Source organism: Ochotona princeps, chromosome 27, assembly GCF_030435755.1.
Source record: "Ochotona princeps isolate mOchPri1 chromosome 27, mOchPri1.hap1, whole genome shotgun sequence".
Lineage (NCBI taxonomy): Eukaryota > Metazoa > Chordata > Mammalia > Lagomorpha > Ochotonidae > Ochotona > Ochotona princeps.
Window position 1 is genome coordinate 6,770,581 of NC_080858.1, and position 25,449 is coordinate 6,796,029.

Below are 25,449 nucleotides of genomic sequence, written 5' to 3' on the forward strand. Positions count from 1 at the left end.
CTGGAAGTATGAGTACGTATAAACCATCAGGTCAATAAGGGAAAGAGAAACCAGTGCCATTCCTTGAACAGGATCCTATTTTGTTATCCAGTCTGTAGTTGACTAAGTCTTGGTTTGGAGGCAAAGTACTGATACGGCTATGTTTAGTGGGCAGGACAAGGTAGTCACAGCACAGAGACATAGACAGTGATTGTGTGAAAGTCAGGGACAAAGAAGATGTCCAAAAAGACATATCTGCCACACAGGAGCACCATCAGTGCTTCTTAACTGAGTGAAGTCTGGGTAAGAGAGCAGTTCCTAGAGAAAGATGAGAGTTTAACACTCACTAGATTGTGGCCATGGGCAACACTTCTAGTGTAGGAGGCGATGGTTGCTGTTCCTTGACTCACTGTTGCATCATCTCAGCTTCCACTTCAGTCTTCATACAGCATTGTTCTATTACAAGAACATGAATCATACTGAATTTAAGAAATACTCCTATTGTGGCATTACCTCATTTTAACCAATTACATCTGAACTAACACCGTGATGAGGACAATGTTCAACCCAGTTCTCATGGTTCCAACTCTAGCTGGGTGTTTCCTGTGTCTATTAACCACCCTGGATAATTGCTTTAGTTTTTTGGGATCCTCCTCTTTTCTCAAATCAGGAAGGCTCTTACTCATCTGATAAAGGATTTCCCATTGTTTTAAATGTGGTCATAATTCCTATGACCTGAACTTCTCTCTCCAGCTGTACTCTGTTGCCATTGCTTCCACCATCTCCACACCACCTGCAGTACCACCTGCACCACTGCCACCACCCCTGCCACCCCCACCAAACCTCCGCCTGCATCCAGGTCCAGCATCCCCACTTCCATCACCACATCTCTCTCCATCCTGAAGGACATTGTCAGAAGCTCCACCGTACCATTGCTCCTACCAGCACCATCGCCTTCAAGTCACCTTCATCGCAACATGCACCTGCACCTACACCAGCACCAACTCCACCATAATGACTTACTGCTGTAAGCCTCCACCACCATCACCAATGCACCTGCACCTGCACCAGCACCAACTCCACCATAATGACTTACTGCCGTAAGCCTTCACCACCATCACCAATGCTCCTATCCCCATTCCAGTTACCACCAGTACCGTTCAACTACGTTGTCACTTTCATCCACCCATACCTTAAGTAAATCACACTGTCATGATAGGATCTCAAACTCTATTACTCTAAATGTTGTCTCAAGTATGTTGTTGTTATTAATAAACAGAATTCTAGTTCTCAACTAAAAATTCTTATGATAGCTTAAATTCAGAATGATTTCTTCAGATCCCAGGTCACTAGTAAATGTTATAAATAAGATTTTATACCTGATAACATGGTCCTGATGAAGAACTCCTGAACTGTTTTTAAACTTTGTATTATCAGTTCCAAAAGACATGAAAGCAACAATGAAAAATTTGTACAAAATGGTCATATGATGATGTTAACTAGAGTATTATGTAAAATAGGAAACAGTTTAAATGTTCAGTAATTGGCAAATGACATATTGGTTTTAGTGAACATTTCTGAGTAATAAAATTAATGACATGATGCAGCCTTAATACTACATTGTCCCATGCTCTTCTTCTGATCATCAAAAATATCTACTTTCCTGAGAATGCAACATGCCTGAGCAAAAGACTTTTGCTATTATACCTTGAAGCTGCCTGTTGGAATGATTGTTTCCTGGAGATGAAACATTATCTTGCCACAGTGAGGAGATGCTTTAGCTGGAAGCTCAGCTGAGCCTCAAGAGCCCAGCATCTATACTGTCCCCAGACTAGTCGGCCCTAGACTTGTCATGTTACATGCAGAAAGCACAAACAATTTTAGTCAAACCACTGTAACTGAATTTCCATTACATGGAGCCAAACCTGATGTTAAACAATACTTACATACTCTGCAGCTATTTCTAAAGAATCCTTTTATTGACACAGGATTTACATCATAAAATTCTTCCATTTTAAGTGTACAATTAGATAAAGTTAGCATATTTACAGTTTAAATTTCATTTGGCAATTTATCTCATGTATCATTTTTATATATAGTGCATATAAATTTGATTTATTCATGTTGAATAATTGCTCAGTGTTTGTCAGTTTAAACTTTCTTTTGACATTCTTTACTTTGTTTTTGTCTGAGGGGCAGAGAAAGAGAAAATCTCCCATTCTGTGGGTCACTTTCCGAACGATCAAAGCAGCCAGGGCTGGGCCAGATGGCTCAGGGAGCTGGGTCTTCCATGTTGGTCTTTCAGGTGGGTGAAAAGGACTTAGCTACTTGAGCCACCACCTGCTGGAAGAAGAATTAGGAGCAGAGCTTGACGTCAAACCCAGGCACTCTGGCATGGGAAGAGTCATAATTACTGTATCAAACACCCACCCCCTGTGCTACTTCTGCCACTGTATGTCAGGGGAATACTGTGTGGCCACCTATTGAAATGAAATACAGCTATCAACGACACACATTTCTTCCCAAGCAGAAGCTTCAGAGTCTCAGGGTTTACAATTTAGCACTTTCTGTCTTCCCCTCTGTCATAGGGACTGGCAGTGATCCAGTTAGTGGCCAGCTGGGTCCCCAAGGGACAGCCACACAGAAGTCCTTGCAAAGCCCGATTACAAGGCAGAACTGAAGTCATTAGTCAGAGCCTCTTGCCCCAGTTTGGTTGCTCTGGTTTCACTCTGGTATGGAATGTTTAGAAAAGTCTGCTTACTTCTTCCTCTGCACTCAAGCAAAGCATTGTCTTTCAGTTGTGAGGATTTGGAACAACCATTACATTTGACCTGCACATTTCTTTTCATCTGATCCATATTTATGTTCTGTTGCATGAATGATGACAGGGTAGTTGATCCCAATTGGCTCAAATCTCATCAACTAAATGGTTCTTGAATTCTTAGGCTGTTTTAAATAATGGCCCTCTCTGAGTATGTTAGTCATTAAATCACAGGGAAATTCGTCTTGCACAACATGATGTTACACTTATATTAAACTCTTGAGGGCAACAATACTATGCCTTATACACATGGAACTTGCTACGTGACTGAAGGCCTAACTTACAGAAGACAGTGAAAGGCTAGAGTGGAGGCTCTCGTATGTTTTCCTATGATGCAACATGTGAACTAGTGGGACAGACATTAACCTGAGTCTGTTCTACTTCAGCTTTGTGATTCTTAGGTTTCCACAAAACAACTTCTAACTGGTTCACGTTAATCCACATGCACCAGACATTAGAGTTTGCTTAGCTGTTTCACTGTCACATGGCTTCCTGGTGAGCTCTGTGCTGACCAATGGTCGTGTGAGATGAGTTGAGTTGTATTTTCTAGAAAAGTATTGGGAAGTCCAACCCCTAGCATCTCAGAGTAGGATCTTATTTGAAAATAAGGTGATTTCAGGTCTGATTTAGGAAGATGAGGTCACACTACGGTAGGACTGCTGTTCTCCTGAGAAGACCCCCAGGGAAGACATTGAGGCACACAGAGCACCATCCAGAGATGATGTTGGCATAGGTTAGGAAGCACCAAAAATTTCCACTCCTTACCAGGAGCTGAGAGAGTGCAGGGGACAGACTCTGTCACAGAGCCTCCTCAAGGAATCACCCCTTCTATACCTAGTTTCAGATGTCAAGTCTCTAGAACTGGGAGATTCAATTTCAAAGTCACTTTTGTGGTCCTTTGCCACAGCAGTTTTAGAAAACCGACCTTAAACACAACAGTTATATGAGTATGGATTCAGTTCTTCCCCTCTTTCTCAAGAGAATATTCTAGGGCTATGCCTTGAATAGGGGTATGCCTCGATGCACCTATACACTGCATGTTAATGTAGCAGGGAGCATTTAGGCAGAAAAGAGTACACTCTTATAAATGTAAGTTTGTTCCATGTGCTCCATGGGTATTGCATAATCGCCTGGATACTGAGCTGACAATCCTGTGACGAGTCTATCTCTGCTTCTGTACCATGGGATGGATAAGAATTCATGAGCCAGGTTTATACCTGGAGTCATGTCACAGAAACCTTTCCTTTGCTAGCCCCAGTCCTGGTCACTGTCATCTGTCTTCCTTCATCTCCTGGGCTTTCAGTGCCTGCTCCTAGCCCACTTGCCCCTGCTTTTATCATCTCATTCCCAAACATCATCTACATATGAGAGTCTTCAAGATGTTCACAGAAAATGGGCATTATTTTTAGATTCTCTTTTCAGTGAGAAAGTACAACATGTATGTTGTGAAGAAGCATATACATATGTACAGAAATGCATACATACATGGATTTTTTTTTAAGTTTGGCAGTTTCCATACATTCTTCTGGCATATCCTTATAGTCCTGTGTTAACAGTAAAGTTTGTCTCTTCTGAATCTCTAGAAAACTTGCACTTTGATTCTCTTGTTTCATCCAGTGAACATAAGGTTGGAGTGCCACTCTTCCTTCCAGAACACACAGGGTTTGGCTAGAGGGCGTATGTCACTGAAGCATCTAATTATTTCATGTGGAAGCTTCTCTGTGGGAAAAAAATTTATGTATGTATGTGTAATTCTATTGGTACTGCTTAGTCTAGGACACAAATGCAGCATTTCTAGTGATGTCACAGGAAGTTAATATCAGTCCCTGGTGGAAGGAATTATCTTCAGGGAGGGTGGGATAGTGTCACCAGATGCCATGGACTCCCTATGTCAAAAATGAAATGTTACTAAGCAGAACCTTGGGGAAAGGGAAAGTGCTTGCATTAGCCTACACCCTTCACTAGGCGCCGTCCGAGGATAAGCAACAAGCTTTCTCATCAGCAGAATCTTGACGAGTCTTTGAAGTAAGGCCATCGAGAACATTTGTGGAATGAGAGATTGTTTCATACAAGTCCTGTTTCCCATCTGAAGTGTTCAGATAACCAGGCTTTGGGTTTTCTTTATTTCAGATTCTGCAGAATGGTTCACAGAGTACAGCAGGAAAATTACCAACAAGAGGCAACTATTAGGAAGATAGGATTTCAGAATTTATTGCATGCCCCATTTTGGCATGCATTATGTCATTCTCGTAGGACAGACGACACCTGAGTAGGTGCCCAGATGTGGTACACCAACTCTTGGGGACATCATGAGAGAGAATGGAGCAGTCAGTGTTCCCACCCAACAATGATATCCTTGAGTCGTACGTGGTTATTTATGTAAGAAGGAGAGGTTTGTTTAGCTTATAGTTTTGGAGGGTGAAAATCCCAAGGGAATGTCACCTGCTTTGGTGAAGGTGCCACAGTGGAGAGCATGTGGAGAAGAAACAACAAGATGTATCAGAGGGCAGTGAGAGAGTGGTTGGATGTGCATGCAGGCTTGTACAATTGCCCCCTTGGGAGAACTTGAAAGGGTGCTGAGAAATGCCTTCGGAGGTCACACCCCCACTAACCTAAGGACCTTCCCCTAGGTCCTGCCTCCATGCTCCTGTAGTTCCACCCTTGGGACCAAGACTTAATATCTGGGCCTTGAAGTTGTTGAGTATCCAAACCACAAGTGAGAGACACCAAGGGCCTATTTTTCCTGCCATGATGGTGTGCAGAAGAGATTTCTCCAAGGCTATGTGACCAAATGACCATTTAGAGTCCCTCAGTGTGCCTCCCACCTTTGCCAAGCCTGCTGGCTCTGGGGGACCCTGGGAGCTGTCTGTGTGATCAGCCCTACTGCTTGAAGGTGAGGAAGCTTTGCTTCCTGCCAGGCATTTCCTGCTGCACTTGCCAACCACCCTGCCTCCTGCCTCATCCGGGATGGTGGGTGGAGACGCTGCCTGCAGCCTGACTTCTGTTGCCTGTTGGGTGAAGTAGTCTGAAGAGATAGCAGGTCAGTGCCAACAGGAGCGCTAATTCCTCACTTCATTTCAGCTGGAGATGGAAAACCATGGAAGCTTCTAGATAAAATACAGCCAATTCAAAGTTAACTCAAACATGAAGGGGGTTATTGTTGGGACTACAGGAGTGGAACAGCAATTTTGTTTTATAAATATATAATAAAGTTATTATAGAAATTTAAGTAAGCATTGCCCTCAGGAAAAGGTCCAAAGTCATTAGCCAGGTCATAAAATAGCCCTGCCTGCTTGCCCAGCTCAGACCTGGCTGACCGGGCTCCTCCCACACTGCCCTGCAGCCAAACGAAACCCGTGGCGGTTGGCCAGCGGTGCCGCTTCAGCCTTTCCTTTTCCCTTGAATGCCCGTCACAAGGCACACCCTGCCTTCCTCCCACCCTAGACTTTCCTCCTCTTCTTCAGCTTCATGCTGGCTCTTCTACTCCGGAATATCTTCCTTGAGTCCCTCTGCCTGCACTAACTTCTAGTTGGTATTTGGCTATGTCCTCATGACCTCTGTATGCCTGCTGCTTACACAGAACTTCCCCAAGCGAGAGGCTGAATTTTACTCATCAAGGTCTTTCCAGTGTAGATATCAGTTAATAGTTTTTGGACAAAGCACCCCTTCATCTTCCCCCCCCGGGCAAACTACACCATTGAAAACGTTTTCCCCATGCAGACTTATCTTTCCAAAGCTAGCTGGTGTCCATGAGTCACCATGTTTAAGATCCAAAGGCCTGGATTGGAAACCACAGGGGTGAGGAAAAGGGCATATGAGAAAATAAAACAAAACGTTGTCTATGATTTCATTGTCTATGAAGTGGAAATACTGCATATAATAATATTTCCCTTCCTCCCAGAGTCATGGTGAGGTTAAGTGAGATAACCCCACAAAGCACTTAACTACAACACACCTGGTACAAAGGAAATGGTGAGTGTGGTGTGAGGAGTGGTGGAGCCAAGGGTGGGGCTCACAGGTCATGGAGCACAGACTCCTCCCACCCAATGCAGGAAGGGTTTGGGCCGAGGTGGAGCACCCCATCTCTGTGAGACCACCGAATGGGCTTACAGCAGCCCACTGCACATGCAGTCATTGTGATAATAATCTTCTCTAGCCAAGCTGAACTTGGCCTCCTGCGCATTCCCAGCCATCCATTCTCCATGTGGAGAAATGCAATTCATTTTCTTCCTGTCCTCATTGATCTGCAATGCCTAGACAACACAAAATATATTCCCGTTTTAAAAAAGAGTATCACTCTGTGACCATTGAACCTTTTTTTCCCTTCTTGGCTGTGTGCTCAGAGCCCACATCCTTTGTCTGGGTCAACGTCCTACAGATAAAGGTCAATTTTTCTCTCCCACCCCTTTTGCCTGTGTCGCACCTCTCCCTGTGCTTGGCTGAAAAAGCCCTTCTTCACCTTGTAAAGTTTCCATCACAGCAGTCTCCAGTGTCCTGGTGGCCATCCTCTGGCAATACCCAAATCTAAATCCTTATCAGCTTTAAAAAAAATTTTAATATGTATTTGTTTCTTATAGAATTTGCTAAGATAGCTTCCTCTCTCTGAACTTAAAATAAAATTTCTCTTTAGTACAATCTAGCCTTAATAATCAGATCCTAAAATGCATAACTGTTTGAGCAATCGCGCTCACATTTTACACTGCTTTCCCAGATGAATTCACAGGGAGCTGGATTGGAAGGGGAGCAGGTGAGAAACAAGCCCATAGGTGATGCCAGGATCACAGACAATGGCTTAACCTGCCTAGTAGGTTGCCAGTACCTGTATAAATTCTTACTCCAGTTTGTTTCCAAATGCTTGAATAATTTACACCTGTTAAAATAATGAGATTATCATAGTTGAGTTAATTTGGAGTATTTAATTAATCTGGGTATTATTAAAGCAACAAAATTTACAGAAACATAGGTGTGAATGGCTGCCATCTAGATTAAAATTTGTAAGATAGGCAGAAAAACTAGAATTTACTTGCATCTGAAGAAAAATACCTAAAAGGCTAGAAAAAAAACAAAAAAATTGTATAAGGTGTCATCACAATATTTAAGGAAAATGAACGTCAGTGATAAATGTATTTAGGTGCCAAAAAGTTTGGAAGTCCTACACCTTCCACCCTCAATTAGCTGGGTCTCAGCCCCTTGGTTACCGGCAAGTACAATGGTTTTGTCAATGGGATTCCCTCAGAAGTCATTCCTCACTTGTAACATATTCCCACATATCTCCTTACAGCACTCCCTGATCAATCCATGCACCGTGCAAGTGGTGAGATCCCCAGTCTTGCTCTGCCTGCCGTGTGTGAAGCCCACGGTCTCCCCACACCCCCCTAATAGCACCATTCCCTTGTCCCTGCACAACCCTGCATCCCTTGGCCCCATGAGCACTGGGCGAGTTCCCTCTACCCCATGGGCAACCAGTCAACAAGGTGGCTGCTCATCATGGAGGGTGGGCCTCAGGCAGGCTCCCTGGACTTCTTTGAAAGCCTCTTTTATTTGGAAAGAGGAAATGAGGCATATATAATGGGAGGGCAGAATAAGACGGACTTTGTTTTTAGTGTCTGTCTGTACCTCGGGTTCAAGGTCTTTGACATGGGCATCTATCTGTTTGGTTTCTGCCAGTGAGCATTTGGTCTCCTCCTTTCTGATGCCCTTGCCTCAAGGCCTTTGTTCTCTTAGAACAATTGATGCATCAAAAGCTACATCTGATGTCTGTGTCCACTAGACAGCCACTACAGCTTGTCCTCAATGTGTTTCTAGTACGGCAGCTCCATCAAGCTCTGTCACTGATATTTTGATCAATATATGATTCCCAAATAAATTCTCCAGCTTGCTTGAGTCACAGCAGTCCTCCCAATGTGGTGAAATACAAACATCTTTTGTGGTGCATGATTTCATTTTTCAAATGACTCAGAATTACCATTAATAATAGGAACCATAATAATTGCTCTGAGTTTACACTGAGTACTTCTTGGTCATTTTTAGTACTCCCAGTAGCTCTAACAACATGGGCATTTGCAGGTGTATTTTATAGACAGCTACCCAGAAACACATCTCCAAAAGTCAGGCAGAATTCAGACTTGGTTAGCTGGGCTCAGAAAAATAGGCTTATAGTTTCTGAAACTATTTTCCAAAGGAAGTTGCATGGCCTAATGAATTGCGTCTTGGAATGGGAGACAGGAACTGCAAACTTAATTCTTTTTCAAATACAGCCTCTCTATGTGGCCGTGGGTAAATTGCTCAGCCTCTCTGGCTTTCTCATTTTCAGAACACAAGGAAGATGCTGATTACCAGTGGACAAGTGCCCAGAAAGTGCCAGTCCAGAAGGGACCAGGAATGGCCCTGTCCATTCTGAAGTATGCATTTTAAAGATGCTGGGATAGTTCCTTCTTTGTAAACGAACTCCGGCTACTCTTAAGAGCCATATTTCTAAAACCACCTCAGGAGATCACTAATTCCCCTTTGAGATTGAGGGCTCGTTATCCTGTGTACTCTTTTGTGGAACATCTGTGCTGCTTTAGAGAAAAAAAAATATATATATATATATATATTTTTTTTCCCATGAAACATGATGAGAGTGAAGGACCTCCGCATCAGTGTGCTCCTCTACCCTTCTGAAACCTTAGTTGCCTTTTCAATTTGGATTCTGATGTACTGACTATCCTTAGTAAATAACCAAATACCACAGAATCTAGGAAATACTCATGAAGTCCTAATAAGCTAAGCTCATAGTGTTTTGTGTACCACATCTTGACTTGTTTATGAAGCAGACAGACACACACAGCGGGAAAAAAAAAAAAAAGAGCATGAGCGAGTGAGCTGTTACCTGGGGCTGGCATGGAGGTATAGGCTGATTCTCTATCCTGTGGTGCTGGCATCCCATATGGGTCTGGTTTGTGCTGGCTGCTCCACTTCTGATCCCGCTCTGTGCCTATGGCCTGGAAAGCAGTGAAGGACTTGTGCCCCTGAAGGAAGCCCTTGGCTTCCAGCTGTGGATCAGCTCAGCACTGGCCGTTGCAGCCGTTTTGGAAGTGAACCAGTGAAAGCAAGACGTTCTCTGTCTCTTGCTTTCTGTTTCCAATCCGCCTCTCCAATAAAAAATAAATACATCTTTAGAAAAAAAGAGAGGGAGCGCTCATCCACCTGCCTGCTTTCCTAGTGCCTACCTCCATGAAGGCTCAGTCAACACTACAGCAGAGTCCAAAATGCAAGCAGAGTCTCCCTTGTGGGCAACAGAAACTCAGCCACTTGAGCCAGGCCCTCTGCTTTGCAGAGAGTACATTTCCAGGAAGCTGAAGTTAGGAGCAGCAAATGTGATGGAAGCCAGGCACTGTGTCGCGGAGGGCAAGGGTGTCACGTGCCAGGCTACCTGTCTGCTCGCTTAGTTGTCTGCTGTTCCGTTCGATCATAAAACCACCCAAGGTAGAGACTCTGTCTTACCCATGTTGGAGCACCTATAATAATGTGTGGCACGTGGAAAATCTGAAATCAGTATCTATCGCACAGAACTGAAATTGGAGCAGTGTGGTTGGTTTCTCCAGGAGAAATGGGATTAGAAGTAAACTTCTTGAATTGACAGTTTTCTAACTATTGGAACCAAGAATCACAGAGAAGAGCTCAGAAACGTCTTCTCTGAGTTGGCTAAAAAAGGGATGGCAACAAAGCAGAACTAATTCTCTAATCCCAGTAACTGCCACTAACTTTCCAGGGCTGACAGGTCGTCTAAACTGAGCATGGTGTATAGCACTCACGTGGCTCTGTCACCATCCTCTTCAGATCATAAACTCCATCTCATCTCCTCGTGATGCACTCTTCCCTCCAGCGACTTTGCGCTCTGCTAATCTGCAAATATATCAGGTCTCTGTTCATTGCAGCAACTAACAAATGGATTTGTAAAGAGAAATGCCTTTCTGCCAATCCTTGAAACTGGAATATCTTGTCTCTTTTCTTACAACCTCTGCTCATGCGTATGACCATACTCTGTAGAGTTGTACCACATCTCTTCACTCTCTGGTCTAGCTACATAGTGGTGCAATTTCATCTTTTTGTCACTTGTTCATGGAACTGATTAGAGTCAGACAATAGGTCCTTTCTTTTTCTTCCTTTTACAATATCAATACAGGCATAATATGTAGCTTTTATTATATGATCAATACATTTTATGTATTGATGGTTGTGGACCCCATTCTTCAAGTGAACATTTTCTTCCCAGCTCCTCTGCCATTTTCAGAAGTCATTGGACACTTGAGCTTTGGCAGTTAATGATCCAAGATGCTGCAAGGGGAGAGAATGCCTACCTGAGTAAAGATGAACCTAGGACAGAGCTGTTTTTAGGACAGTCGGCATTACTGGCTGTTTGAAACAATTGACCTCCCACCGGAATTGGATTGTGAAAGAGAGATGCCATTTGTGCTAAGAAAGTCCACCCTGGCATTTTGTGGGGAAATTGATATGCCCCACCAAATCCTGATCCTCAGCAAAATCAGTGGAAAAAAATGAAAAGAATGTATGAAAGTGTTCTGATTTTGTTATGAGAACTAAAGTAACATAGCAGGCTTTCCTTCTCAGAACTTGCTACTGCAGATTCCTGTTCCTTCAGAAACCAGGAGTGAAAAGGGATGCCCCATGATGAGGAAGGTGAAGGTGGGAGTTTCTGGGAAGTGGAAACAAGTCCTCAAAACCTAACAGGTTGGACCCAGCAAGCATTGTTTGGTGGTTAAAATATGTGCTGCCTCTTGGGCTGCTAGTGTCCTGAAAGTAGACTTTGCTGCAACAGCACACCAGTTAGCGTGATGATTCCTGCTAATGAGGCCCAGTCAGAATACAATTATCCCAGTGTCTCCAACTTCATGGGGGAAAAAATGAAAGCAGGACACAAAATTGTGAGAGAAAATGAGCAGAGCTCAGGATTAAGGGTCTTAGTAAAAACACTTACGTTTTTCTCTCGTAGGGTTAAAACAGAGGGGCTAGTGGAGACGGCAGGGTACTCAAGAGAAAGGTTCTGTGACAGAGCACATTTCCTGCTGTTTCAGCATTCACCTGGCTTCTTCTGGACCTTCCGTCTGTAATCACATTAACTCCCTGTTTTCATGGTTTAGAGTTCAGTGTTACTTATTTTTTGGAGTACTTAACAAATTAATACCTACTGCTCTATGAAAGTAAACCTGGTTGGGCCTTAGTATTGCATTACTAAGATAAATGCTTCAATTCATTCAACCCTGAGTTGTCTCTGGACACTGGAATTAGTTTCCACAAGCAGGGTCCATGTTGCTGAAGTGGACTCTGAGGCCCAGGGTCTTACAGCTTCAGAGCTGTGATCCAGACGAGGTTCCTGTGAAACTGATGTGGGGTAAGTTAGTTAGCAAGAGTTAGTTTAGACCAGCAGCAATTCTTGTACCCACATAATGCAATACTATGTCTTTAACTGCCTGTTGGATATGCCCAATTCCCAGGATGCACCTGTCACAGCTGGGGGCTGGGCGCATGCTTACACCCACTTGTTTGCATGTTCAGCTGGGGTAAAAAGGAAGAATGGCCCCCGTTTAGCGTTACTGCTCTGGTTTCTGTCCGCTAAGAAGCAAACCCAGCCAGCCAGAGCACTCCCATTTTGGCTCTTTCCACCACACAGCCATCTCAGAAGGACCTTGCCAATTGCAGGTACTGTTTTCAGACTTGACTTTCTCATTTGCTGGCAATTGTTCGGCCTACTCATGTTTGGTATTTCTCAGTGTGGGTAGCCCATCCTCATATGTGAAAGTGTGTTTATTCCCTCACTGCCAAATAAATTCTGTTCTAGTTTGCATGTGATATAGCCACTGCTTAGTATTTCTTTGTGTGGGAGGCAAGAACCTAGACTAAAAATGAACATATTCATTGCCCACATCGGTACCACAATCATCTTTGTTCCCTACCCCATCACGCTGCTTCTCATACTGCTGTTATTTTGTTGATTACCTTGTCTGCAGTGAAGCCAGAAAGCCCTGCCACAGTGTCAGGAGTGTTGGAGATGCCAGCTGTGACAATCTCTGTGTTGGGTTCAATTCTCGTAGGCGTTAAAGAGTCATGCCAACAAACGCATATCGAAAGTCCCTTTGATTCTCTTATCTTTACCAACACGATGGAGCAAGACTGTTGAGCTTCAGCAGAGCTTCGAAGTCCTCCCACACAGTACTTCTTAAATTTCAGCTGCATCAGAGTCACCTGGAGGACTTGTTGAAACACAGACCCAGGGGACCTGGTGCAGCAGCTCTGGGCAGAGCCCTCAAATGTGTGTGTCTTATGAATTTCTAGGTGATGCTGCCAATCTGAAGACCGGGCTTTGGGAATCACTTGTTCTCCCATCACTCAACTTTGAGGTGTGGACTCTGAGATAAAAGGGCTCATCCAAACACTCGTGATAGCTAAGAAGCAGAGGACAGATTGCACAGTGGCCTCTGGTGAGGACTCACAGTCAGATTAGCATTGCCTGAAGGAAACAAGCCTATGTGTTCTGGTGGAAGTGCAAAGTAGTACAATTGTTGCCATGTGAGTCCGGTTACCAACCTAGATTTTTAAATTATTTGAAAGGCAAATTATAGATTGGGAGACTACCTCTTTATTCTCGCCCCCAAATGTCTGCCACCAAGGTGAGAGAACCAAGCTCTTGAGCCATCATCAGCTGTCTTGAACGATGTGCATTAGCAAGAAGCATGTTGAATGTGGAGGAGGCACTCGAACCCAGATGCTCCAATATGACGTAGAGGCACAACAAGTGGCAGCTTAACCTGTTGTGCCTCAACATTCAACCTCTGAGATAATCACAGGCAGGTAGCAGAAAGTCAACTACTTGAGTAGTTACCGCCTCCTTCCCAGATTTGCATATGCAAGGAACAGATCTGGAGCCAGAAGCTGAAGTTAAATCCAGACACTCCAATGTGTGGTGCAGCTGTGTGTACCGGTGTCTCAGCCACTCGGACAAACGCCTGTTCAGCTTTATGAATGTGCTGTCTCCTTAGGTTAATTTACATTCTTTCTGACATTCCCCCTTCTACTCCTGAAATGTTTACTTTCATAGCCTTTGCACAGTGATTATCCAAAGACTTCATAATATTTCTCTGTCATGGCAACTGAGTCTTGATGCTCATATCATTCCCTTTCTTGGATTTTGAAGATTTTACAGTAATACATCCTCAAGGAATATTTCATAGAAAAACAGCAACCTTTTCTTTGGTATTACTTACATGAATATGTCATTACTTTGTCTCCTAACTTGAGAACTTAACTGGGGATACAATCTTAAATTGAACAGAATATCCCCCACATAACTTCGAAGATACTGCATCATGAATGTTGACACACACAGGCCCTGGAAATTAATTTGGTGCAAGCCAAATCATGTTCTCCCATATTTCCTGCTTCCGTTTTCCACACTGTAGATTTTATCACCATATTTTAAAATGGTGGTAATCTTACATGGAATTTTTTTTCATTTCAGTTTGATGTTTTATAGTATCTTTAAGTTAAAATGCAAAGTTAAAAATGCAATGTCTTTCTCAAGTTAAGGAGAAGAAAGTTTCCTTCCAAAGTTATTATTTCTCCACTCTGTTTTCTGTTCTTTGATTCTGGTACTTCTCTTAGATTTTGGGTCTCCTAAGTTGATCTTTTATGTCTCTGAATGTTAACATGACATTTTCTTTTCTTTTTGCTCTATAGTCTGGTCAGTGACCATGAGTTTCTTGCTATATTTCTATTGAAAGTTTTGGCACTTTTACTTTTAAATTTGAATAAACCTTTCTTTTTATTAGATTTCACAGTTTGTTAAAAAAAACTCCTCTTCTGTTTTGTGGATTTCTCTGTTTTCTTAGTGATTCAGGGCTATGTGTGTTTCTTCTCTAGCTGAGTTTCCTCAACTAGGATGGTCGCCAGTTCACATTCAGAATAGAGAAATTAGATTAGCTGAAATTAGTAGCATGTACGGAATTTCTCTGATGAGTATAGTGTCTTCTGGACAGTCCTCTTTCCTTGTTGGAGGGTTGTTCTTGAACCATGTGTTCAGGACAAATTGAACCTCTTATCAGATTTCTCCTTTGGTCACATCCAGAAAAAAAAACTGGTAGATTGACCATCATCTGCCGTTGTGAGAAGTGATGTGCTGTTTCAGAAATAGGTTCACACCCAAAGTCTAGTTATTCGAAGCATCTTGTTCAACGTATTCAGAGAATTCTTTTGGTTCTGGCCTGTAGATCACCACTTGTACTGTCGGTTGCACTGTATGTGAGAGGGGAGGAAGGGAGGATGGCAAGTGAAATGGTAGACCACGTGTTCCCTGTAGACATATAGTTCATGTTTGGTGTATGATCCTATTTTGTATTGCTGCTATTTGATTGTATTTGCTATCAAGGTTGGAATTCACATGAGGCTGTTGTAGGGATCTGGACTTCGGTATCTCAAATTTCTTCCTCAATCCCTTCAGGGCCCCTTGCAATACACGTTTCCGGAGTCTTACAGAAATGCTTCAGCATGGTAGGTTGGCCAGTGATTCTAAACAATTCCCAAATCATTAGGAATTTTTCTCTATTCTCTCTCTCTTGCACTTCAGTGTTATTTTTTACTGAAGTAACATTCTCTTCAGCAGTTTCACCTTTCAAGTTGTCGATAACTAAATACCACACATTAAAAATATTACATGGAAAATTCTAAAAAGAATCAACAGTTTTAAATTATTTATAGTTCTGAATAGCATGATGAAATATCACATGAGTTCTTTTCATCCAACACAGGATGTAGGTCAGGCTTTGTCCAGTGTAGCATTCTGTGTCTTCTACTAGGCCATTAAGCACTTAGATTGATTGTTGTTGTCCTGTGGGGCTTGTGTTTAATAGCCCTGACATGATAGCCCAATGCTTTATCACAACACTACAGTCATTCATCCCACCGCGGTTCCTTGTGGAGCACTGTAACACCTGACAACGTTGCAAGAAGATAATCTAGAATACAATAAGACAATTTGAGACAGAGCACATTCATACTCCGTTTATTACAGTATGTTGTGATTATTAGTTGTTGATCCCTTACTATGAACAATGTATAGATCAGACTTGATAGTGGAACTGTAGGATGAGGTATGGCTGAGATGGAAACCACAGCCACAGCCAGCGCAGAAAAAGTGATACTCACAGAAACTATGAAGCAACATCTGCCTTCAAATGCCACACTTCATCCACAGAAGGATTAACCCTACGAAACAAAAGTTTCTTCTGAAGGGAGTTAGGTCTGGGTGTATACACAGACACACACACACACGCACGCAATCATGGAATGAGATGATTCTGTGTAGTAGGAAGCAGGTGATAATTGCTCAGTGAGCACTTGGTTGGCTGCTTCAAAGCCACGTGAGTGGAGCACAGTTGACAGTATGATACCAGATGTAGAGTCACATGGGAAATGTTGCCCTGCTGGATGTCAGTTATCTAAAGCCTGCCAACGCCGTGTGCTTTGTCAGCCCTCTCTCTGCAGACTGTTCTCAGCTCCATATTCCTGCTTCCTGGAATGATTGCTGAAACAAACCACTTGCACCCACATGCTTGTCTCCATCCGGATCATCCAGGTAACCATGTTGGGTGAAAACATTTCTATTTGAAGGGGTTGCAGACTTCAAGAGAAGGCAAGGGCCTGGGCAGGAGCTGTGAACTGTGAAGTTACTGTGGTGAGATCCAAATGCTGAAAAGCAAGGACAGATGTGCACAGATGCTCCACAGTTACATGATGAGTAACCACAGACTGGGGATGGCTGAGACTTTGTGGCAAAAACGAAGTCATCCTGAAAAGGAAGCAGAGGTCTGGGCTTTTGTTTGGAAGGCAGATTTATGACCCCTAGTGTTCTAGCCGCTCTTTGCACAATAGTTGGCAAATGTATAGAGTTGTGAAAATGGCACCTTATGGAGGAAGAATTATATTTTACTAATAAATGCCATCTGCATTGCATTTGTGTTTTTTAAAGAACACTTTAAAATTACAAAATAATTGAATGGCATTTTCGAACACTTGTGGAAGACCAAAAAAGTGAAAGTGGTGCTTCTTTCTTCCTGTCTCTGTCAGTGATTAGTTTGGGCTCATTGTTAAATAGAGCTTGTACATTTTTGCTGAATAAACATGAGATGCAGACAGCAGGTCAGCATTTTGTGTGTAAAACTGGACTGTCAAATATGTCAGCCATCAGCTGCAAGTGCCTTTGGAGGTCTAGAAATGTGGTTGGTAAAATTAAGAATTATTTTATTTTAAGGCTTGTAAATAAAGAGGCTGAGTTAATGTAAAATATAAGCACAAATTTGTTTTCATAGGACTGTATTTTTTCTTCTCTCTGTCCAGTGTATATGTGACTGATATCACAGTGTACATCTTTCTATACTGTGTCTTCATTAACACATTGGGAGTTTTAGTTATTTTTAACACAGTTGTCTTAATTTTTATTCCAGCGTTAGAATCTGTCCATCATCACTGCAGTCTTGCAGCATTCACTCTGTGTCTGTGTATTTACCGTCGCTGCTGTAAGTTCTATATCCACATGTATCCAGGTTGCTTTAGAACACACCTTCTTTTCAACTAGAAGAGACCTCTTTTCTATTACTCAAAAATCAGATCTAATGGCAATGAACTCCCTCAGCGTTTGTTTACCTAAACATCTTTATTTTCTTCTTTGTTTTTTTGGGAACACTTTTGCTGGATTCAGCATTCTTGGTGGACAGTTTTATGTTTGAGCACTTTGAATATATGAACCAAGACATCTGCTGAGAAATTTTCTGAGTAATCTTTTTTTTTTAAAGTTGCCTTCTTTATTTATACACAAATCATCACAAGCTTTTGCACAATATCCAATTGTTTCATTTTTACATCATGATTAAGAAAATACAAAAAAAATCCTAAAAAATATTATTTACTTCAAAGAAAACATTTTTGACAAACTATTACTCATTGAAACCTGCAGTCACCTGGCTGAAGCCAGGAACTCCGCGGTTGGCAGCGCATGCGGTTACCTAGTGACAAGTAGTTTACTTATACTCAAAATCAGTTTTTACTAAACACAAACTAACTAATATTGCTTAAAATATTAAGAGTACAGAATTAAAAGATCATAAATGAAAGGATTTTATAAAAGCATATAACAGATTCTTTGCTAAATCTTTTTTATTATTATTATTATTTATTATTTTTAATTCATTAATTACATTGTATTATGTGACACAGTTTCATAGGTACTTGGGTTCTCCCCACCCCTCCCCATACCCTCCCACCATGGTGGATTCCTCCACCTTGTTGCATAACCACAGCTCAAGTTCAGTTGAGATTCCCCCATTGCAAGCGTATACCAAACATAGAGTCCAGCATCTTATTGTCCAGTCAAGTTCAACGGCATCTTAGGTATACCCTTTCTGGTCTGAAGACAGAGCCAGCAGAGTATCATCCCGATCAATTGAAAGCTCCAACATACCATCAGCAAAAATTTACATCACTATGGAATTTTTCTGAGTAATCTTAAATAGGCTTTCCTGTATATAGTGTGCCACTTTTAACTGCTTTGAAATTTTTCTCTTGGTCTAGTGACAGTCCTGTTAATGTTGTAGCTTGATTGTAAGCCTGTTTTAATTTATCATATTCAACATATTTGCATATGTTGGGCTGATCTCTGTCCAGATGTTTAAAGTTTTCAGCTACTATTTCTTTACATAAATACCTTGTACTTTTTTCCTTCTTGGAGTTCTTATTCACTTGTTATTGTTCTGTGAGTTCTTTAGGATTTCTTTACTATTTTCCATTCTTAGTTTGTTTTTTGTTTTTATTTGTGTTTTTTTATCCTCCCACTGGATAATTTCAAATTATCTGTCTTCAATTTCACGGATCCTTCTGTTTGATCAAAGATGCTTTTGAAATCCTGAAGTGATTCTCCAGTTTAGTCATGGTGTTCTTTCACTCCAGCATTTCTGTCTGGTTCTGTTTATGGCTTCTCCATGCTGACAGTCTCATTTTGTCATGTGTCCCTTTCTTGGTTTTGTTTCAGGGTCAGTGTTCTCTAGTAACTCACTGAGGTCCAGTAAGAGAATTATTTTGCACTCCTCATTAGGCCACTTACAGGTGTCCATTTTCTTAGGCTCCATGACAGGAGATCCCCGTGATTATTCATGATCTACGGTGTTGTGCTGGTATCTGAACATTTGAAGAAGCAGTTGCTTTTCCTAGTGTTTATGGACTGGTTCCTACAAGGAAGCACCTTCACCATAAGCCTAATTAAAGGCTCTTGTATCTTTCCTGTAAATGTACCTTCACTGGGCTGGGTCCTGTAAATTCTCAGATATAGTTACTCCTTCCTTTTCCACCTTGCTTTTGTCTCGTTTCATCATTCTTTACCACCCCCTTTGTTCTTGTCCTTCCATCATTCTCTCCCTCTGTCCGTTTTCCTCTCCTCTCCCTCCTTTCCTTCCTCCATTCTTCCTTCCTGTCTTACTTGCTCTATCCAGTTCCTTCCGTCCCTTCCTTCCATCCTTCTTTCCTTCCTTGTCTCCATCCATCCTCACTTCCTCCCTTCTTTCCCTCTGTCCACCCTCCCTCTCTTCCTTCCCTCTATCCATCCTCTTCTCTTCCTTTCCTTCCTTGCTTCCTTTGATTCCAGACATAGAGACCTCTTGTACTTTCTGGTGCCTGGCTGTTGCACTATAGGAAGAATACTAAAGAATTCTGTGCTACTTTCCCTATCTTGCTGAATTCTATGCCTTCCCACAATATTACTGAGATGTACAGCCCCCAAAAAGGTTCCTTATCCTTTTCTTTGTTCCTTGCTGCCCGGAGGGTGCAGAATATGGCAGTGCCATCAGTACTACAGGTGAAGTGAGACAAAAACAGTCCCCAGGTAGCACACCGAATGGCCAGGTTTTGGAGGTCTGCTCCCTTCCCCTGCCTTCCTTCTGGAGGAAGAGTTTGGCACTCTGGAGCCTCTTCCAGTTTCTCAGAGCCACACTTGCTGCAACCAGTCACCTGTCCTCTCGTGTGTGCCTACCTGTCCAAACTTCTAAGCAATGCCAGTGTTGTCTGTGTTCTACATGTGGTACCACAACAGAGGCTGAGGACCTTGGGTCAGGTTCCTTTCTGTCCTTCTACGTGGAAAGAAAAGCTGGTCTCCTGATAGACTTTTAACTACTGGCTTGCTAGAGCAGCCAACACAGATAGAGTGAAATTGCTGTTCTAACCTGTTTCATCAGTATTTTTACAAAGGACTCAAGGGCTGGGACTCTGTGTTCCAACATCTTGCAGAAATGACTTCCTTTGGTAGGACTGTGTTAAAGTATTAAAACAATATAAGATGTCTCAGTAATAATTCTACATATTATTTTATTGAAAAAATGGGTTCCAATAAAATACTGTTTTGAAAATTTTGGTTTATTTTCACTTTTTAAAAATAGTTATTAGAAAGCAAAGTGATACATGTGGCTAACATTAGCTTCTATTGATAGTAGTGATATGAAGAGTCTTAATAGCAAAAGACACCAGGCGGATGCCTTTGCTGGGGGGTAGGAGTCTTGCTTGGGACAACCCCCCCCCCCATAGGACACTCTTCTTGGGCACCTGTCTTCAGCCTTGTACCTCTCCAGTATCTACTCCTATACTGAGAACTTTGATACTTTGGGGACTGAAAAAAAAAAAAAAAACAAAATTCTATAACAAAAGTAGAAATTCTCTAGGTTTTAGTTTTATTTTATTTGGATTTTTGACCAAGGCTTTTGCCCTTTCATATATTTGTCAGTTTGTTTTGTTGAGGCCTCAGTACCGGATTTTCTTTCAAAATGGCAGGAAGAGGGTGAGGGTGAGGCCTGAAGAGTGAATAAACAAAAGAAAACAGAAAGCCGTTGGCCCTGCTGAGAACTGAGTGAGGGTGTGGCCGGGGACCGAACTGGCACCTCATCCTGGAGCTCTTGAGACAAGGGATCAGGCGGAGGGCAGCCTGGGCTGGAGCCTCCGGAATGCATGCGGGGGCCAGCGCTGAGCCAGGGAGTAAATGTTGTTCTTGAGACAGGGTCCAAGAGAGGAGATGCCAAGTGCTGCCGGTGCCAGGAAGAACCTCAACGGAGAGAGCATCAGTGGTGAACTGCTGGGGAGAGACAGGGGTGAGGGGCAAGCCAGACCCAGGGTGGGGAAACCAGGGCAGGGGTGTGGGCAGAGGTGTCCTCCCAGACCCGCGTCATTCCTGCCGGCCGAGATGGCCTCACTGTGTATCCCTCATCGGGTTTGGTGAGGTGACAGATGTGTTTATTTCTCTGGTTCCAATGTTCACAGCAAAATCATTTAGCTTTGTTAAAATTGCTTAGTATTGTTGAGTTTCGTGGCTCTTCTACATACATCACATAGAAATCCAATGTGTGTGCTCTCCTGCCCACTCTAACCCGGAAGCACCTCCTCCATCTCTGTTTTCAGTGCCGTACGCAGTTCCAAGCTGTAAGCAAATGGATCTCAGTAGAATTGGAATTACGAATCAGTGTTATGCAATGATATGTATATCCCACTTTTTTTTTTACTTGAAAGTTTCTTTTGGAACAATGCAGGTATTGCAGCATCAATTTGTACACACAAATTGCAACTCAGCTGATAACATGAGATCTTCCTTTTGGTGTCAGTCAAGGCAGCAGAGCTCCCCATTTAGGATGACTTGGGAAGGCTGTTTTCAAAAGCTGTTCTCTGCAGCTGCATTGGTAGCTGACTTGATGGAGCTGAAACTCTCCCAGACAGATGAACTGTCCTTCCAGAAATTGCTGAAAGAAACATACCAAGCTTCTTGGCATGATGCAGTAAGGCAGGCTGCATTAGATTAGCTCTGCCCTTAACAACAAGTTTCACTGGGCCAATGAGAGATGTTATGGAAACCTCTCAAGGGAAAGAAGACTGGCTTGAGCTGGCCAACAGACCGTAGGGTGATCACTGCAGTGAAAATACTGAACCCGCCCCAAGACTCACCAGGCAGCTTATTATAAGGATTTAATATACAGTATTACAGAGATTCTGGACAGCTCTTGAAATGGGATATGAAGCCTTGCTCTTCTCAGGCCCAGCTTCAAATTGGGATTGAGTCCATTTTGACTAAAATTAGTTGCCATTTGAGACCCTTTGGAGACCTTGGCAAACCAGCCTGACCCTCTGATCCAGCTACCAACAGAGCTGACCTCACACCCAGGAAAACCTCCAAAAAGGCAGAAAGCCCCGCAGATGCCCGCTGTCCGGCTGCGTGTTTCATGTTCCCCAAGGGACAGGTGTCCTGGGAGTGCTACTGCTGAGTGCCCCAGTCACAAATGCCAGCTCTTGGACTAGAAGGACCTTCCATTCTGCAAAGCTGAGATGGGAAAAATAATCATTTTAAAAGTACAAGCTCTTCTAAAATAAGTTAAATTCTTGGATTGGAAAGGAGCATGGTGACTTTGACAGCTGTAAACCCTCAGGGGTTAGTTAATTCCCAGGAAGGTTATTTGTCTTGTGCCAAGGCTGTCCTGCATCAAAGACTGTGGAGGATCCAGGGGGCAGCCTCCTCCAGAGATCTGTGTTGCTTTCCCATCTAGGTTTCAGAATCCTACTGTACCCTGGCTCACTAAGCTCTCTCAATGATCACACGGCTGAATTTGCAGAGCAAGAACAGTCAGCACTGGACAGCCCGGCCATGGGATCTACCTGAGGCTCTCAGGAAGCTCCTTGAGCCCAACATTTATACAGCCATGTTTCTCAGAGGCTCAGGGGTCAGATGTGAGCATAGAAATGCCGATGGGCGTTCTGGTATTTGAGGGTGCTGATGTGAGACCCTGAGGCCTTCAGAGCACCATTGTGAAGCCCATAGCCTTGTGGCTGCATCTGATCTGCAGCAGATCAGAGAAAAGCCTGCTGTCCCAGATTAGGTGGATTTCCCTGCCCAGCCCTCTGTATGCAGTCATCCCCTGGCATCTCAGGGCCTTTCCTTATGACTCCACCTCCACAGTGTAGCATTTCTAACAAGTCACAAGAAATGTTATGGGATGCTGTCTTCTTCATGTCCAAATGGAGCCTGACAGGTCAGTTCTAACAGGTCAGTTCTCTTCTGCAGTTGATGTCTTATTCAATTTCCTCCATAATCCAACCTGAAGTGAGGTTTGCAGATAAACTACTTTTTTCATGGCTTCAAAAATTCTTCTATCATCCTATCATACAGGAGTAATAATTGCACAATAATTGACATTAGCAAGTGCATTGCATGTGCCTTTCGGCTTAGTCATGATGGCTGAGAGAGTTCTAAATTGTAGCCTAATGAAGGGGCATTTTATTGACAGTGTTACCTCCAGTGTTGCTTTTATGCAATTGTGGATTGTGTTTCTAAATTTGTTTATAGGTTTTGTAGATGAGGTGTTTAGTGCATGATGAAGTTGCATATTTGGTGTGTATCTGTAAACCAGAACTGGAGTCTAGGATCAAGTCATTATCAACAAGCCATGAGAGACACTGAATGTCTCAAAAGCCATGAGAGACACTGGGCAACTCCAACCATGGTAGGGCTGGTGGCATAGCACAGGGCACCCAGAGGCGAGCAGCATCCCTTAAGCATTGTAACCACCTGAAATGCCCCCACCAAAAACCACCGAGTCAGCCTGCTGAGAATTCCCCCATAACTGATTGTCAGTACTATTCAATGTCTGTCATATTCACTGTACCATAAGCTCAGAGGGAGACAGGGCTCCTCTGAATAAGCAGTGGCACCTGTCCTGTTAGTACTGTATCGTCGGATGAGTCCCAGGCACTTCATAAATATTTGTTGCTGGAATCAATGGGAAAATGAATGAATGCATTAATAGCCTCAAATCTGCATCACTCTGTAGGCAATCTATTGCAATACTTAAAAAAACTTGCCTTCTTAAATATATTGATTTTTTTAAAGGATAAGTGTCTTACAAATGAATTGGTTTAAGGATTACTATCTACCTACAATAGAGGGACCTGTGATAAATTCTGTGACACCTCATGTGGACGTAAGAAAACTCCTGGTTCAGTACTTAAAGTACCAGTGCTGTATCTTAGATCACTGCAAAGGGGTTTTGTCCCCAAGGGGCCAACATTTAAAGAGTGCAGAGAAGAATGACCTCAGGAGCCCGGGCTCTTCCTCTTTCCCTGCCGCCTCTTCCACTGCGGCTGTAATGACTGCTCTTTGCCTGTCGTCCACAGCGCAGGTCCCGTTTCAGGGAAGATGTCATGTGTAACATCTGGATCCCAGTGATGTTGGACTTGGAACCGACACGTCTGAATTTTATCCCAGTTTTGGCCTCAACTAGTTTTGTGACCTTAAGAAAGTTACTTCACTGCTCTAAGTCTCTGTTTCCTCAGTTATAAACTGAAAGGATACAACTGCAAGTTGCTATGTGTTCTTTCCAGCTCCAGTATTGAACATTTCCGTGACATTTCATAACAGAATAAACAGAGATAGGTAGACCTACAGGTGTGGAAAGCTAGAACAAGGGATTAACAGAAAGGCAATAGTTGGACACTGAATTTTGCTCCAGTAATTGAATCTTTGAAAGTTTGTAGAATAAAATAGATTTTTACAGATGGTCTTGTTTCTTTAGAGTGGATGTAAAGACAGTTACTGTCTGTCATTCTAAAGAATGCTTTCAATTTTGCATTGCTGGAAAACCTGCATGCAGTATTCTTATCCCTCTTTATTGTGAGTGTTCGAAAGGAAGCCTTAAGTTCTAAGTAGCTCAAGATAGATGCAGATGGCAGTTTATGATTGTGTCTATCATCTCTCAAAAATGAAAATGAAGACATTGCCATGTACTTACCAGCACATAAGCAGTTTTTCCCCTTGCATAATCCCCCAGTCTTTGATTAGATTTCAAAATGAACAGTAAACTCTATCTTTTTTATACCCAAGAACATGCAAGGTAATACTGAGAAATTGGTACAGTATAATTTAGGGACTCTAAGGTTATCCGATGGTGAGCCCATTAGGTTGGGAATTGCTTGTCCCGGGGAGCAGGAATGAGAATGCCTGTATGTGGCTAAAAACTCTGTCTTGGCCATTTCCAGTTCCTGCTGGAGTTGCTTGTGGAAGATTGTTCCCCACACAGAGGTGCCTGCTGGTCTGCATTTGTCAACCTCTCTAGCTAGTTCCGCTGGGAAACAGAAGGACACTCAGACACCAAGTTGGGCTCAGTCCTCAAAGCAGCTATGGGAGGCTGCTCACAGCTTTCCTTCCAGGTACTGGAGCTGCAGAAAACTGAGTGTCGAGGGTAGAGAGGGCATTCTGGCTTATAAATACCTATACTAAACCCACTTCAGCCTAGTTTTCTATGCTGAAGGGCTACAAAGAAGAAAGAGTATTGATTGTTCAGCTTTTTGTATTTCCAATCTGAAAGCCTCCCCACGCTGACTTTCCACCCTGCCTTGCACTGAGCACCCAGGGAGCAGCTTCCCCGCTATTATTAGCGGATAATTGCTTCACATTTTCTAGAGGTAATTAACCTTGCCTTTGAAATGAAAGAAATCCCTAAATTGAGCAATACGATGAAAGCCATTCTTTCATGTAATTTAGTTCCATCAGCCAATACCGGCCATTAAGTACCTCAATTTGAAGC

At 42.8% G+C, this 25,449-nt stretch overlaps 1 long non-coding RNA gene across 2 annotated transcripts in view; it reads left to right on the forward strand.

Annotated features, from left to right (window-relative positions):
* LOC131478113 (uncharacterized) overlaps positions 1-25,449 on the forward strand; it is a 304,708-nt gene that overhangs the window by 186,127 nt on the left and 93,132 nt on the right. For both annotated transcript variants that reach the window (XR_009244305.1, XR_009244304.1), the window contains exon 4: positions 16,340-16,430. This is a non-coding gene — a long non-coding RNA (uncharacterized LOC131478113). The remainder of the gene's footprint in view (positions 1-16,339; positions 16,431-25,449) is intronic.